At 53.1% G+C, this 15,896-nt stretch overlaps 1 long non-coding RNA gene across 1 annotated transcript; it reads right to left on the bottom strand.

Moving 5' to 3' along the window:
* Nucleotides 1-9,299: 9,299 nt before the first annotated feature.
* On the bottom strand, nucleotides 9,300-14,316 carry LOC132316879 (uncharacterized). The gene is made up of 3 exons (XR_009483951.1): nucleotides 14,147-14,316; nucleotides 11,317-11,621; nucleotides 9,300-9,608 (listed from the first exon to the last, which is right to left on the bottom strand). It is a non-coding gene; the product is annotated as an uncharacterized LOC132316879 (long non-coding RNA).
* Between the last annotated feature and the right edge of the window lie 1,580 nt (nucleotides 14,317-15,896).

Genomic DNA, 15,896 nt, shown 5'->3' with positions numbered 1-15,896 from the left:
CTGGGTTCTCGCCATGAAGCATCCATTTGACCTTTCTAGCAGCTGCCTTCAGATGAGCTGTTTTACCCCAAAATTCATAGAATCATAGAATGGTTTGGGTTGGAAGGGACCTTAAAGATCACCTAGGTCCAACCCCCCTGCCATGGGCAGGGACACCTTCCACTGGACCAGGTTGCTCAAAGCCCCGTCCAACCTGGCATTTTTGTCCCTCAGGAGGAGTCTTCACAGGGTGTTCAAGCCTGCCATGAGCTGACCATGTGGCTCTCCAGCCCTGGAAGACCTCACCACAGCAGAGCAAGGAAAATAATTGCAAAATAGCAGTAGCATCCCTTGGAGAGCAAATCCAGCCAACAAGAGCGGCTGCAAGGGGCAAGCAAGGCCCCATGGCTGGAAACACTAGGCCAAGGCCAAGGAGCTGCTTTGGCTCACCCTTGCCCTGCGAGACCATCTGGAGGGAACTTTGTCGAGGATTATGAACTGGTGTGGTAGGCAGCATGCCATTAGCTGGACCCTCGGCTCAAAAGTTGCCAAACTGGCCATAATCTTTCCTGAAGGTCTGGGGAGACGAATGGTCCACTGATGGCTGCTTTCCTGTGGGGCTTGTCCCAGCGTATCTTTGCATTAAAGCGTTCACACCACCACGATTGCCCTTGAAGCTGCCACCTGGCATGGGGTGAAGACCTCCATCTACCTCTGCCCGGCAAGACCCATCACGGGTGGGAGGACCATGGTGGCCTATGGCACTGGAGCCCAGCCGCAGGGCCAGCTTGGGGTGGCAGTCACCACTGTGGTCAGGGATGTCCCCTGGTCATGTCCATCACCAGCATGGCCGGGAGAAAAGTCAACCTCAGGTGGTACCTGCACAGGTCAGGGTGGATGGAAAAGTCCAACCCACATAGCTCTGCCATCCACTGATGCTCAGGTGGCCTTGGGGACCTGCCCTGCCCCGGAGTGGTTCAGCAAACCATCAAATGGACAGCACATGCACACTTGGAGATGGTCCTGCACTCCGGCAAAGGAAATCAGTCTGGGAGACTTACAAAAAAACCTCATCGGTAGCAATGGTCCCACCCCACAGCATCCCTGTTCCGCTTTTGCCCCACAGCCAGCACTGCCCTGGAGGCACCAGGCAAAAGCGAGTGTGGGCTGGAGGGGGACAAGGGGGACATTTGCGTGTTGGGATGCTGTGAGCCCATGCCAAACCCCTGATGAGTTGCCGTGAAGTTAGCACGGAGGGATCTGGACTGGAACCAGCATGTGGCTATTGCCGTTACTGCGGCTTAGAGAAAGCAAAGATTAATGTAATCATTTAATCCTGAGAGATTTCAGGATTCACTGACTGTATCTCATGTCTCCATTCATCACGGCACAGGGGACGTGTGTAAACTGCTCTGCTGTTAGCTGCACCTCCGCTCCCGTCTGATTCCCCCTCCCCTGAGCTCCTGCACGTGCACTCAGACCCCAACTCACCCCGCTGCCGCATCTCTGCCTCCTGCTGCTGCAGCGGGGTGGTGGCAGGTCCTGCCTGCAGCATCCGACCCACTTTTTGCCTGGTGAGAATGGTGATACCATCCACCCTTGGTTTTCTTGACTTTTTTTTTTTAGTGATGGCTCGGGCCCCAAAGCCTGCAGACCTCCATCTCCCTGGAGTGCACATTCCCTTGTCTGATGCCGGCAGCACCAGTGGGGTATCCGCTTCCTACCTCTCCATCCACCCTGCCCTTACGGGGCTGATGCCATGGGGAGAGCCAAGGGCCAGACTGGGCTGGATGCCCTGGGGGGAACAAGGTTTGCCTCAGGGTTAGAAACACGTTGTAAAGCATTTCTTCCTTCTGTGCAGTCTAAACCTTCCCTCTTTCAGTTTAAAACTGTCGTCCCTTCTCCTGTCACTACAGGCGCTGGTAAAGAGTCTGTCTTTCTAAGCCCCCTTTAAGTAACGAAAGGCCGCAATAAGGTCTCCCCGGAGCCTTCTCTTCTCCAGGCTGAACAACCCAGTCTGCATTGATACTGGAGATTGCCCCGACCCAGATTCAGGACCTTGCACTTGGCCTTGTTGCACTTCTTGAGGTTCACACGAGCCCACTCCTCAAGCCCGCCAAGGTCCCTCTGGATGGCATCACTTCCCTCCAGCAAATCAGCTGCAGTGCTCAACTTGGTGTCATCTGCAAACTTGCTGAGGGCGCGCTAGAAACAACTGTCTATGTTCTTGATGAAGGTATTAAATAGCATTGGTCCCAGTACGAACCCTTGAGGGACACCACTCATTACTGGTTTCCACTTGGACATTGAGAAGTTGACTGCAACTCTTTGGATGCAGCCATCCAGCCAATTCCTTATCCATCTAACAGTCCAACCATCAAACCCATACCTCTCCAACTTAGAGGCAGGAGTGTTTTGGGGGACCATATCAAAGGCCTTACAGAAGTCATTAACCCCACCACTGCAGTTTGTAGGTCATCTAGGATCTAACACTGTTTGAAGAGTAATCACGTAGTGGTCCGTCTTACCCAGGGTCTTAGCCCTGTCGCAGAGTCAGAGACGCTCCTATCCGCTATAACCCTCCTATGTTGGGTCTAGGGGTGCTGTGGGGCTGAGACCTTTTATCCTGACCCCACAAATCAGGTGTCAGCAGATGCATGCAGGATGTTGGCACAGCGACGTACCCGGCTGCCAGCCGCCCAGGCTCAGACCCAGGAAAACCCAACCTTTGCACCCATAGCCAGGACTCAGAGGCAGCGGGTACCCCACTCCATCTCCGGGTGTGCAAGCCACCCATGTTTCACACTGCAAGCTTTGCTTGAAGAGGCATGAAGCAGGGAGGCAGGACACTGCTGGGCCGACCTTGGGCAACTCTCACATCTTCTCCGTCCTCCTCCATCCCTGTCTCCCGGGGGCGAAGATGAACCCACCCACCCCGCACACAAACTACTTCACTTTCGTCCGACGCAAACCCCTCTGCAAGTGTGAAGGTTAATGCACAGGCAGCGCGGTGCCCTTCAAGAGACAGTTTTCTGGCGAACCCCAGATCTCTGCCTTCAGAAACAAATTGCTCTTCAACTATTGCCATCTTGTGGCGCCTGTGACCCGTTACTTGTTCCTTTTATCTGCTAATGGTGTTGGTGAGAATCAGCAATGTACACAGGCAATTTTAAAATGAAATGTAAATGAATCAGAAAGCCTGCGGAGGAGCCATTAGCATAAATCCAATCAAAGGGCTTTGTTTAACTTGTTAAAAATGACTAAATATTTAGTGAGTATGGGTGGGCGAGGTGATTCTTGCTCACACTTGGGAAGTTTTAGAAGCAAAACTAACACTGATATCTTAAATGGCTGAACTTAAAAGCAATTTTCTACCCCAAATTCTGCCTCCTCGGTCTATAACTCGCTGGAATATCGTTGCCTGTTCAAGGAGATCACCTCTAAAATATTACCTTTGCTTCTAATAGCAGTTGACTCACTCAACAAGGATATTTGGACTCCATGTTATGAGCACTGCAGGGGTCTCCTGGCAGTGGGGAGTCCCTTGGAGGAAATCCTGCCCATCCCAGTCATGCCAATGGTTCCCCCGGGTGGGATGCTGGGGGTGCAATGCAAGACGGCACCACCGGCTGTGCAGGACCACCTCAACCTGTGCGTGTTACGCACCACCAAGATCACCTTGGGCATGACAGACTAGATGTAAGGAAGGAATCTTTTACGATGAGAGTGGTGAAACACTGGCACAGGTTGCCCAGAGGTGGTAGATGCCCCATCCCTGGAAACATTCAAGGTCAGCTTGGACGGGGCTCTGAGCAACCTGATCTAGTGAAAGATGTCCCTGCTCATTGCAGGGGGGTTGGACTAGATGACCTTTAAAGGTCCTTTCCAACCCAAACCATTCTATGGTTCTATTCTGTCATTCTATGATTCTGCAAGCAAGAGCCGTTCCAGTGCATGTGGTCTTTACCCCAACTGGGAAGACTGAGTTGGGTTCATTGCTCTGACCCTGGCGGTATCTGCTGAGTGTCAGGAGGTGTACATGAGGCTGATGTTTGGTGGCAGTGTAAGGGGCACAAGCAGACCTGCCAGCAGCCACCTGCATTCCTCTGCTCCAGTCCACCCATCCCGCATCCACCCCTCACCCTTTGATGTTCACACCAGCTTTTACAGAGCCACCTGGATTAAACCAACCAAAAAAAAACCCCCATTTTTTTGGAGCCCACATCTGTTCCCTGACCCATTAGTTACACTGCGGACACATGGATAGTGATAAGAATATTAGTCATAGCAAGGTTTGGCTCTATACCTTGGATTAAATCGAGTAACGGAGTTAAAAACAACACTGAGACTCAGCTCTGCAGTGACTCCCTGGACTTTGGCAGGCATCACTCGAGCAAGTGGTAGACGGGGCTTGGAGCAACGCTTTGCATTTGGGAAGAGCAGCTCTTCCCTGCTGGTTCACTCTCCAGCACAGAGTTGCATCGAGGCAGGTGTTAATTGCATTTCTGGAAATCAAAGCGGCCATTGCTGGGGTTGATTGCTGGTTTTTGCTTTGCTGCTTTCCCCAAGCGCTGCCCATCCGCGCCTGGCGCTTGACAGTACCTGGGCTTTGCTTTCCCATCTCCTCGAGAAAGTACTTCACCCTGAGGGACGTCTCTCCGCAGGGACCCCCAAGCTGCCCCGAGCATTCACCCTTTTCCACGGGTTTATCCCGCTGCCCAAGCGTGAGGTCCTGCAAAGGTGGATGCTGCTGTGGAGAGTTTACTTAGTGCCAATCCTAGGCACAAATCCTGGGAAAATACACTTGGAAGTGGCTACAGTGGTGGTGGTGGTGGGCAGCGGGATGCAGGGGATGGGAAAGAACTGGAGAAATGGGAAGATTTAACGGCACGATCATTGCTCTCCCTCTGTTTTGGTGCTTTTTTTCTTTTAAATGATGGAAAAAAGCCCTTTAGGTGGATGCAGACCACCACGTTACAGCACTTCCCACCACCACGGGGCATTCCTGCAGAGTGCAGGGCTGCATTTGGGCATGCAGGGGCTGCGGGGAGCCCCCACGCCCTCCTCCATCCACCCTCCCATCCCAGCATGGTGAGAAGTCCAGCCTCACCGGAGGGCTCTCACCTCCTGGCAGCTCCACCGATCATCCCTGTGAAACAGCCTTTGCGTCTCTTTCTACGTGTAAATCAGGGGCTTTCCAGGAGTTTCTCGGGGAAGTTGCTACCTGCAGGTTCAGCTGAGCAAACCTCGCTTCCCCCCAGCTAGCTGGACTGGATGCAAGAGAGATGTTTAGGTTCCTCCTCTGCTGTGAGACTGTTATGGCAACACGCTCATGTTCAGCCCCTCAAGGAGAGCAAACCACATGCTTAGGGGTTTGGGTTTGGTTTATTTTTGCTTTTCCAAAGAGAAAAATACACCATTGCAGAGTGGTGATCCCTGCGGAGGAAAGTGGTTGCATTGAGCACACGTGGCCTCTTCCCAGGGCACCTCACCTGCAGCCCTGAGAGAGCTTTGCTGATGTTACACCTATTTCCCAATGGAGGAATTGGGTGTATAAACCATTTTTCCCCATTTGCTCAAGTTTTGGGTGCCCAGATGGCACGATCCCAGGGTGGGATTCAGCTCTGCTTCAGCAGCCAACAATTCAGGTGTGTTTAATGGATCCTAATTAGATGCTCATCTAATGGATACTGCTGGGGCAGAAGAAGGAGTGGAGGCCTGGACAAACCTGGAGGGCTGCGTGTCACCCTACGGAGGGGAAAGGGAAGCTGGGGGCAGCAGCACCTACCACCACCACCACCCTGGTTTCCAGCAGACAAAGCAGGCAGGGTTGCTGAGGTCATTTTTCTCCTTGCAACAGCCACCCGTTTGCCCTGGGAGCTGCTTTCTTCTTTGGTCGCAGAATCACAGAATCACTATGGTTGGAAAAGACCTGTGAGATCATCAAGTCCAACCATCAACTAACACCACCATGCCCATTAAACCATGTCCCACAATGCCTCGTCCACATGTTCCTTGAACACCTCCAGTGATGGTGATTCCACCACCTCCCGGGGCAGCTTATTCCAGTGTCTCACCACTCCCTCAGTAAAGAAACTTTTCCTAATATCCAGCCTGAACCTCCCCTGGCGCAACTTCAGGCCATTTCTTCTTGTCCTGTCACTTGTCACTTGGGAGAAGAGACCAACACCCACCTCTCTGCAACCCCCTTTCAGGTAATTGTAGAGAGCGATAAGGTCTCCCCTCAGCCTCCTCTTCTCCAGACTGAACAACCCCAGTTCCCTCAGCCGCTCCTCATCAGACTTGCGCTCCAGACCCCTCGCCAACTTTGTTGCCCTTCTCTGGACACGCTCCAGCACCTCAATGTCCTTCTTGTAGTGAGGGGCCCAAAACTGAACACAGTATTCGAGGTGCGGCCTCACCAGCGCCGAGTACAGAGGCACGATCCCCTCCCTACTCCTGCTGGCCACACCATTTCTGATACAGGCCAGGATGGCGTTGGCCTTCTTGGCCACCTGGGCACACTGCTGGCTCATATTCAGCCGGCTGTCAACCCACACCCCCAGGTCCTTTTCTGCGGGGCAGCTTTCCAGCCACTGGTCCCCAAGGCTGTAGCGTTGCATGGGGTTGCACACCCAACTAGCCTCAGTTCAGCATCAAGAAGTGCCTGGCACCTCAAAAACCGAAGCACCCAAAGCAAGACGGAGTCCAAGCTGAGGCCGTTCAGCCCATCAGTGGCAGAGGAGAGGAGCGCGTCCCACCTGCATCTTGATGGGACTTGGGCAAACTCCCCTGGATGAAGCCCCAGCCCCTCTGCCTCAGTCCTGCTGGGAGGTCTGAGAGCTCTTTTAAGCTGAAAGAAGGTAGATTTAGATTGGACATGAGGAAGAAGTTTTTTATGATGAGGGTGGTGGGACACAGGGACAGGTTGCCCAGAGGAGCTGTGGATGCCCCATCAATGGCAGTGTTCAAGGCCAGGTTGGACAGGGCTTTGAGCAACCTGGACTAGTGCAAGATGTCCCTGCCCATGGCAGGAGGGTTGGACTAGATGAACTTTAAATGTCCCTGCCAACCCAAACCAGTCTGTGATTCTGTGATTATATGGTTTAAACAGCACGTTTGCCTTCTGCTGTGTGCCGGCAGCAGGACAGCATTTCCCCCACGGGTCCACCTAACCCCCCCCATCAGTACCAACCACCCCCAGCTACTGGGTAGGGCTGGCAGCAGTGGGAGGCAGAAAAATCCTGGATGGAGAGTAAGTAAGAAGACTCCTTGCCAAAGGAATTATCTGAAGCAGGTGGTTCCAGCTCGGAGGAACTTAATTTATATTCCCAAACGACATGCCGGGAGCTGCTCACAGCTCCATCAACAAGCACAACGCAGGCAAGGCAGATGTTTCGGTGAGTGCCAGCAGCTGGAATAGGATCTCTGGCTCAGCTCGGCTGCACCCATCGCTCCAGACGGTAATTCGGGAAGTCAGTGTTTGAGGCTCATCCCAGGGGAGCTTGTATCAGGTGGCTGCAGGTCTGGCTGGCAGGATCACACGGCCCTTTCTGAAACAAAGCGGGGTAGCGGCACACGAAGCTGGGCGGGAGGCGAGGCTCTTGGATTATTTATAGGCTCAAGCCTTGGAAAGGATCTTGGTGCAGAAAAGCACAGGGTATATGGGCTGTGCATGTGGCTGAAGCAGCCTCGTGATGGTGATAACAGGGTCGTGACAGTGCCATCCATGTTGCAGAAGCGGTTCTCCCCAGGGCATGTCCCTGCAAAAGCTTTTTTGGCATGGGGGAATGGCAAATTTTTGGGGATGCCCAGGCTCAGCGTAGTGGGATGTGGCTTGGGGAAACGAAGCCTTACAAAGAGTGAAGGACACAAGGAGCGTGCTAGATGGCAATGCAAGGCACGAGGCTTGCCCACCGAAGCAGATGTCGTCAGCACAGGTGAACTTTTGGGGCCGGAGGGGGAAGGAGGTGGCTCACGTGTAGACTGGGCAGCAGCACTGCAGGGAGTGTGGCAGAGGCTGCTACATCACCCAGCCCTGTGCGCTTGTTTTATTTTCCATGTGGTGACCAAACGACCAGTAACGAAGAACAGCTCTGCAGTGTCTGCTGCCCCAGCCTGGAAGAAGTAGGGAGGGGCTGATGAAATGTTCCCCAGGTGTGACACGGCAAGGATGTCAAACAGGTCAAGACAGCAAAGGCAGGCGTGAGAATACCAAATCTAATGCAATTTTAGAGAGATGTGGGTAAGGCCAAGGGGGATTCAGCAGAAGCTACCCCTAATGCTGCAAGTGGCTCCTGCAAAAGGCTGTGGGAGAGCACACAGGCATGTCTCAGCCGCAGAATGCCACCTTCCCAAATTGCCTACAAGGCCTCCCGGAGCCAGGCACGCTTCCACTCGAGTTGCAACTCAGCCTGCCCACGCCAGGGAGGGCCCTCACCACCCCAGCCCAGGGCTGATGGCTGTTCGTGTGAGCCATGTAGATGCCCTGGCAAATAAATAGGTAGAAACTGGGAGGTGGACTCTCCCTTGGGGCTTTCAGGGTGGCCGAGTGCAGGAGTAAGGTACAAAATACTACAAAAGGGACAAGGAAGAGATGGGCGTTGCGAGGGTGCCTCTTTATAGGAAGGGTTAGAGCAGCTTTAAAAGCACAACAGCATTTGACTGCTGGTGCAAAAGCAGCCAGCCGCCCCTGCCCGGGCACACAGCAAGAGGAGAACAAGCACTGAGACCCCAGTGGCATTCATGTACACACCGCCCTCCCCGTCTCGTATCAGCAAGCGTTGGAAAATGGGGTCCAGGCAAGACTAGTCGGACCTCATCAACTGTTCATAGGCAGCATCACCCCGTTTGACTGGTACGTGGTGCAGGTTGGTTAGGGGCCAGTGCTGGAGCAGCACCCAGGACTGCAGAGCCCCGGTCGGGACCCCGGCCCGTGGCTGCTCCCTCCACGGCAGATGCTCACTGGGTGCAGGGGCAGGGGGGGGCTCAGCCCAGCCTGAGCCCACCGGGGCTGGGGAGAGGGCAGCCGGGCGAAGGGAGCACCAGCTAAATACAGCCTGCAAAAACGCAGAGGAAACTGCACTTCCTTAAACTGCTATAAAACACGATGGAAACATTTAATAAAAGCTGCTAGGCACGTATCATTTATTTGGCTTTTGCCAAGGCTTTTGATAAAATCTCACGTCAGAGACTATTAAAGCACCTTATCAAAGGTTAAAGGGGCAAAGTCCCCATTTGGCGACAGAAAACAAAAACAGGGAACATCTGCTCCTCGAAGCAAAAAGGAGCAAAGACCAAGGCACAGCAGAGGCCACTACTGGCATCATTATTATTTAATACCGCTTGTGTATTAATGAGACACAGGAAGAAGATGAAAACAAGGCAAGGAAAGGCGATGATAGCACAAACCTACTTTGTCAAAACACAGAGAGGTTGGGGAAAAGCTACGCTGTGAGATGTGTTTTACAACATGAGATATTAAATTATCACACCAAAGTTTTCTTATCAAAAGCATACGACCAGCCCCACATGCCAGTGGAAGTTGTTTCAGTGCATTAAACCTACTACTCAGCATGAGCGGGGCTGAACCAGCTGGTCCCATTTTGCCAGCCACTTCATCATGAATTCTGCAACGAGAAAAAAATAACTTTCACTGTCATTTCTTACCCTGGTTTTAATCAGCAATATTTTCTCACGTTCTTGTGACGCCACAGTTTCTTGGTTACAAACGTTGCAGGGGGAGGCTGCATTGTTTTATTTAAAAAAAGTTTCTGACATTCATGAAAAAGAACTGGGAGAGTTCGAACGCTGATCATTTTGTAAACGCCAAAGATGTAGAATCAAGTCAAAAGCCTACACAGACCAGAAATATTGTTTAGATTTAACCTGGACGTATACGCAACAAAGCACTTTGGCCAAAGAAATCTGAGCTGCTAATAATCCACGCTCTGAGCCATCCAAGGAAAAAAGACTGAAGAAATGCAGGCCCTGCACCTGTAAAGGTTAAGGACATCTGTCATGTCCTCGTGTCGGCACAGGAGGCAGCTGGCTTTGATATGACTGAGCGATCGGGCAGCACCCAGGGGCCTGATCTCCTTTTTGCACTTTCTAAGGTGTGCAGAGCAGACTGTTCTCGTGGCATCGGACCAAATCACTCCAGATCATGGAATTTCTGCTGGAGATTTTGCACGCAGATGGAGAAAAAGTCTTTGGGGGGGGAGCCATTTGATCATTTTTTAACTCTAGAAAACCATTATTTAACTCTAGGAAAATGTTACATGAAGCAGGCGGTTCCAGCAGTGTGGTCTCTCCCCAGGGCTGCTGGATGCATCACTACTCTTTTAGGGTTTTGCTTATAATCCTGCACCAAAAGAACATTCCCCTGCATGCACAGGATTCCCTTTCTGATCCCACACATCCTCCGGCAGCTGTTTCAACCGTGGAGCCCCAACAGAAGTATGGGGTACATGCGTGCTGGGTGCAGCAACAGCGACCTGAAGCTGCAGCGGAGATGTGGCTCACAGTACTTCTTGGCTTGTTTTGCTGGCAAAGCGGCTTTCCAGCCCGCTGCTTGCCCATGCAAAGACTCACCCCAGCACAGGCAGGAGAGACCGGTGCACATGTCCACCGGGACACGTGCAGATTCACCTCAGGGTGCTCCACCATTGCCCATGCCAAGAAGCGTGCTTTTAATTAATCAGTGCAGTCAATTATGTGCAGTGCCCACCTCCGTCCCCTGGTCCTGTTTACTTTCAGCTCTAGAGGGTCACATCCGTACCGATACTAATGGGCTGCATGGGTACCCCTGCACATGTCTTCCTTCCTGGAGAGCCTTTCCCACATCTCTGTCTTCAGATGTGTCCATCCCACCCCCAGAAACCACGGGAAGGGACAGGGGCAGCCCCTGGTACGGCACCTGCAAGGCAGGTACCTCCCTCCCACTCCTGCACGGAACACAGGGCACGAGGCAGCGTCACCAGACCTCACCACCTTGGCATGAATTCAGGTTTTCTTTTAGTTGTGCTACCACTTGGAAATCTCAAGATTTGTTTTTTTTTCCTGTATTGAAGAAATAAGTGTCTAGCCCTCGTGGATGTGGAAAGAAAAGATGAACATACAATTCAGTTCCCTCTCCCCTCCAAAAAAAATCAGCAAGGAAAAAACTAAGTCAGGGCTTAAAATCAGCAACATTCATTTTTTCTTTTATCTCATGGTTTTCCTTATGTTTCATTATTTATTTTTTTTTAAAATGAGGTGCTGGTGGTAGAGGCAATGCCTAAATGCCGGAGAAATGTTAGATCAGAACATCCGATTACCACCTCTCAAGATACTTACGGGGGTTTTTTCAGATTGAAATAATCTATCAGGGAGCACGCAGACATGATAGGAAGCCAATGCTCAGCAAATCAGCTCGGATCGATGGCAAGCAGAAGATCTCGAGATCTTCCGCCCCCCTCTCCCTCTGAGAGGAGGGAGAGGCACCGAAGAAGAGTTCAAATTCCAGGTCAGGACTGTGGGTGCTGCGTCCTCGATTCATCTCTACTGTCAAAACCATCGGTCAAATGCCCTACGGCTGCTCGCGGAGAAACGACGTCTGTGTGTCGAGCTTGAAATGCTTTAGGAGAGCAACACGGAGGAGCCTGAAAATCAATTAATTATACAAATAATATTAGTGACTTCCTAAAGGTGCTCGGTGCCGGGAGCTCCCGTGCTCCTCTGGTCCTCTGCACTACGGTCCAGGGGCGCTACGTTCACTCGGAGATAAAAAGAGTTAATTACAATCAGGCAGGAAAAGCAACATTTTAATTTCTTCTCTTTCTGCTTGTTTTTAGGCAGGACTTTTTCAAAGACAGTTGCACAAAAGCCAGTCTTTGAATTACCAGGCAATTACTTCATTAGGTACTTAATTGCAAATTACAAGAAGCAAAGTGCCTTTTTTATCTATTTGGCAACGTAAAACTGGGCCCTATGCTATCTGTAACACCGAAAATCCCTCCTTTCTGGGGAAAGCTTGTCTCGCGTGTACAGCAAGACAAGTTTTAAGTGTTTTAAGTGAAAATCATTTGACTTTTGGCTTTAATGGGTTGGGAAAAAGGTCTTTAGAAGCACACAAACCACTTTCAGGTAGAAAAATTAACTGAGAAGACACTGGAAATCAGACTTGCTAAAGATATGACAGATTCCAGTGATTTATATATTAAATGCATAAGAAAAAAATCAGGATGCTTTGCAAACCAGTGATGGAAAAGGGTTGACTGAGGCAAATACTCTCGGACAAAAAGGGATGTCCTGGCTGTACAGGTACTTATCACAGCGCAGCTTTCCAGGGTTGCACTGAACTCATCACCACCTGCTTCAAAACAAGACTGTATTTTTTCTGAAGCGTGCTCCAACCCAGATTTTGGGTAAAAAAGTCACCAGCTGACGCACCCAGCCAGGTTGCGGCACTCCTGCTGTGGCGACTGCAGCCCTCCATGGGCCACACACCGACGGAGACCCTTGGAGATGACACCTGAGGGCTCCTCCGGCTCCCCACGGCCATCGTCTTGGCTCCGCATCCAGAAAAATTTAATGTTGGCCAAATTTTCTCCATTGTCAAGTCCACCTGACCTATCAGTTTCCTTCCTGCCCAGCTTTCGGGTGCAACATGGATCAAGTGTGACTTTTTGTCCAGTTTGTGGGCAAAATTCAGCACAGGTGGAGGACCAGGCTGCGAAGAGCGCAGGGGATCCTCAGTTTCGGATCCATTTCCCGCCCGAAATGCTCCCAAATCCCACATTCCCGTTACTCAAGGACAGCACCTGGGAGCAATGAATTTCACAGAGAGACTTGCGCTTTACAGAGGAGATGCTAAGATTCGGACAGCGGGGTTTCTCCACCCCAGGAGCCAACACCGCACACCCCCACCACGCATCCCGCCGGGCGGGATGCAGGAAGGACCGGAGGACACGAGCCCCTTCAGCTGCCCTCGCCCCCCCGCGCTACGATCGCTTTCGAACCCCGCTTAAAAACCTGCTCCGCGCCCCGCGATTACGCCTCCTCCCGCGGACGAGCCCCCGCCAGCCGGATGCGTCCCCCCACCCGTGCGCAGCCACATGCCCGCAGCGCGGTGCAACACTTGCACCCCCCCCAGCGGCGCCGGCGGGGGGGGGACACACACGGGGACGGGGTTGCGCGGCCCCACCGTGCCGCTCTCCCGCCCGCTCCCCCAGGGGCTGCACCCCCCTTTCGCACGGCGTGTTGCGCGCAAACCCCGCCCGCGCGCAGCGCAGCGCTGCGCTACGGGGGTGCAATGCAACCCGCCCCTGCAGCCCCGGCCTGCGCGGCCCCGGGGGGACGGGGGGTGTTGCAACAAGTCGCGCTGCAACAGGGCACGCGCCAACGCCGCGCGCGCGGGACCGCGCGGTGGGGGGGAGGGGGAGAGGGCTGCGGGCGCGCGGCCGCCGAGGGGGAGGGGGCAGGGAGCGCGGCGCGCGCAGCGACGCGCGGAGCGGGGAGGCGGGGGGGGAGGTTTAACCCCCCCGTGCCCGGCGGCGGCCGCGGCGGCGGCATTTCTATTCAGGCGGCGCTGAGGGAGCCCGGCGCGCCCGGTGCATTGTGGGACTGGGCTGGGAGTCCCGTTCGCGGGAGGAGGCGGAGGGCGAGGAGGCGAGCCGGTAAGAGGGAGACCTGAGGAGGGAGGGAGGAGGAGGGGGGGTGGGGGTGCAAGGCGGGGAGATTTAAAGGGGAATTCGCCTCCGCCGTTACGCCGGGCCGGGCGCGGGGGGCGGCGCGGCGCCGCCGGGGCGCGGGCTGCCCGCCTGGCCCGGGGCCCCGCCGCCCTCCCTCAGCCCGGCCCCGGGGGAAGGGCGGGGGAAGGGGGGGGTGCGCCTCACCGCGCCGCCGCCGCGGCCGCTTTAAAAACATCCGGCGCCGGCAACGGACGGGTTAAATTTTTCGCCCGCCGACATTTTTTTTTTTCCCTTTTTCCCTCCTTCCCCCCCCGCCTTCCCTCCCTCCCTCCCCCTCACGGAGCGGCGGCGGCGGGGGGGCGCGGGCGCGCGCCCCACGTTCCACCGGCCGCCCCGCGCGCGCGCGCGCGCCCTGAGGCTGGCGGCTCGTGCCGCCGCCTGCAACCCCTGCCTCCGCCAGCAAGGGGTTAACCCCGCCCCGGCTGACATCTTACCTGCACGCACGTGCGCCCCGGACCCGCGCGGCTGTCTGTGTGTGTGGGTCGCTTACCCGTGGCCCAGCCGCCCCCCGCGGGGTTTGCCCCCTCCGGAGTGCGGAAAGGGGGTCGCTGCCTGCGCGGCTCCTCTCCGCCCGCAGCGAGCCGGGCTGCTCTTCCTCCCCCCCCGCCTTCTCCTCCTCCTCCTCCTCTCCGGCTGCACAAAGAGCAACAGTGAAGGCCCTGGCTTGCCTTTAAAGGCAGCGGCTGGAAATTTAAGGTGTCCCGGAGCCATGTCTCTCCGCAGCGCTCCTCGCCGCACTCCGTGGATAAATGGTTGTTGCAGTTCCTCGCCTTCTAGGTCTCGGGCGGTTGGGTTGCCGTTAATTGCTCTGGGGTTTGTTCTGGGTAGGTACCCGGCTCTAGTTCTTCCTCGCTCTCCCCTTTCGCTCCTGTGCTCTCCTCTCTCTGCTCTTCAGGGAGGCAAGGGTTAAACTTCAGTTTTTAATATTTATTATGCCGTTCTTTTAAAGTAAGAAACATCTGGGTTACGAGGTATTTTCTTCTGCAGGGGAGGGATGCTTAACGCTCGAATTGCACGCCTGCACAGACTGCCAGCAGTCACAAGAAACTTGGTCTTGCAAGGAAGGCTGCTCCCATGGCAGTCTGCGAAATACATAGTTGCACGTAGCTTTATTGAGATCTTCATTAAAACGTTATTGTGTTCTTGCGCTGTAGATGTCTTCCATTAAATAAACTCCTCTCGTTCGTTTCAATATTTGTTTTCAAACCAGGGAACATAATTTACTGTGTCTTACAGTCCTCAAGACTGCAAAAAGTTCCCGGTAGGCTGTGGCCTCGGAATCCTTTCCTGTGTAAGTAGGTAGGGGGTGCTAAGCATATTGCAATTACTAGTTAGGTGAAGGAAAATGTTTCCCTTGTGGGGCAAGCTGCTTTTTATAAATTTCTGGAATTAATTAGAATGAAGTGTTAAAAAAGAATGAAGAAAAAAAAAAAATCCCCCTCCTTGAAAAGCTTTTGTCTCTCATTTCTGTTGTCAGGTTGTTTTCTAGGCGCTATCTTTTTTGTTTTTTTTTCTTTTTTTTGATTGGAAGTGCTTAGTGTCTTGCATTGGAAGACAACAACTACGAACTGAATTCATTGCTCATCCAAGACACGTTCTTGTAACTGGAGTTTGGATTACTGCCCGAGCCTGGGCTTTGGAAGATTTGTTTTAAATAAGTGCCACGCCTCCCAGAGAAGGAGGGAAAGCACTGTAAAGGGGAGTTGGGCTCCACATGAGGAGTTCTCAGGGAGCTTAAAACTCCAATTCCTACAAAGTATATTCAATAAATTAGTAGACTTAAAGGTTTGTGGAACAGATGTACTTGTAAATAAGTGTTGTGTAGGGGAAATCAGTTGCACAGTCTGTAGATTTACTTCTGTCTTACATTTAGCACTGTTGAATTTAGCAAATACCAGTCACTTGCATTCAGTTTTTTGCTTTTCAGCTTAACCTCGTAACGGTGTGACCATCAGTATCAGATTTTGTCAGCGATGCTGCTGAACTCCCTTCTTGTTGTTAGGCAGGATCCTTGCTTTCTAAGAAACTACTGCAGGCAGGTCGTTTTTAGTAATTCCTGAAAACTACTTCTCTGAGAAAGATGAATTGCGTTTTGTCACAGCCGTTCCCGTTTAGAAGTCAGTGTCTTGGTTAGGCCTCTTATTAGTTTTGGAGTGTGGTGTATGTGAGTCAGAGTGGAAAAAC

The sequence above is a fragment of the Gavia stellata genome, chromosome 4 (genome assembly GCF_030936135.1).
Source record: "Gavia stellata isolate bGavSte3 chromosome 4, bGavSte3.hap2, whole genome shotgun sequence".
NCBI lineage: Eukaryota > Metazoa > Chordata > Aves > Gaviiformes > Gaviidae > Gavia > Gavia stellata.
This window is presented reverse-complemented; position numbering and strand designations above follow the sequence as displayed.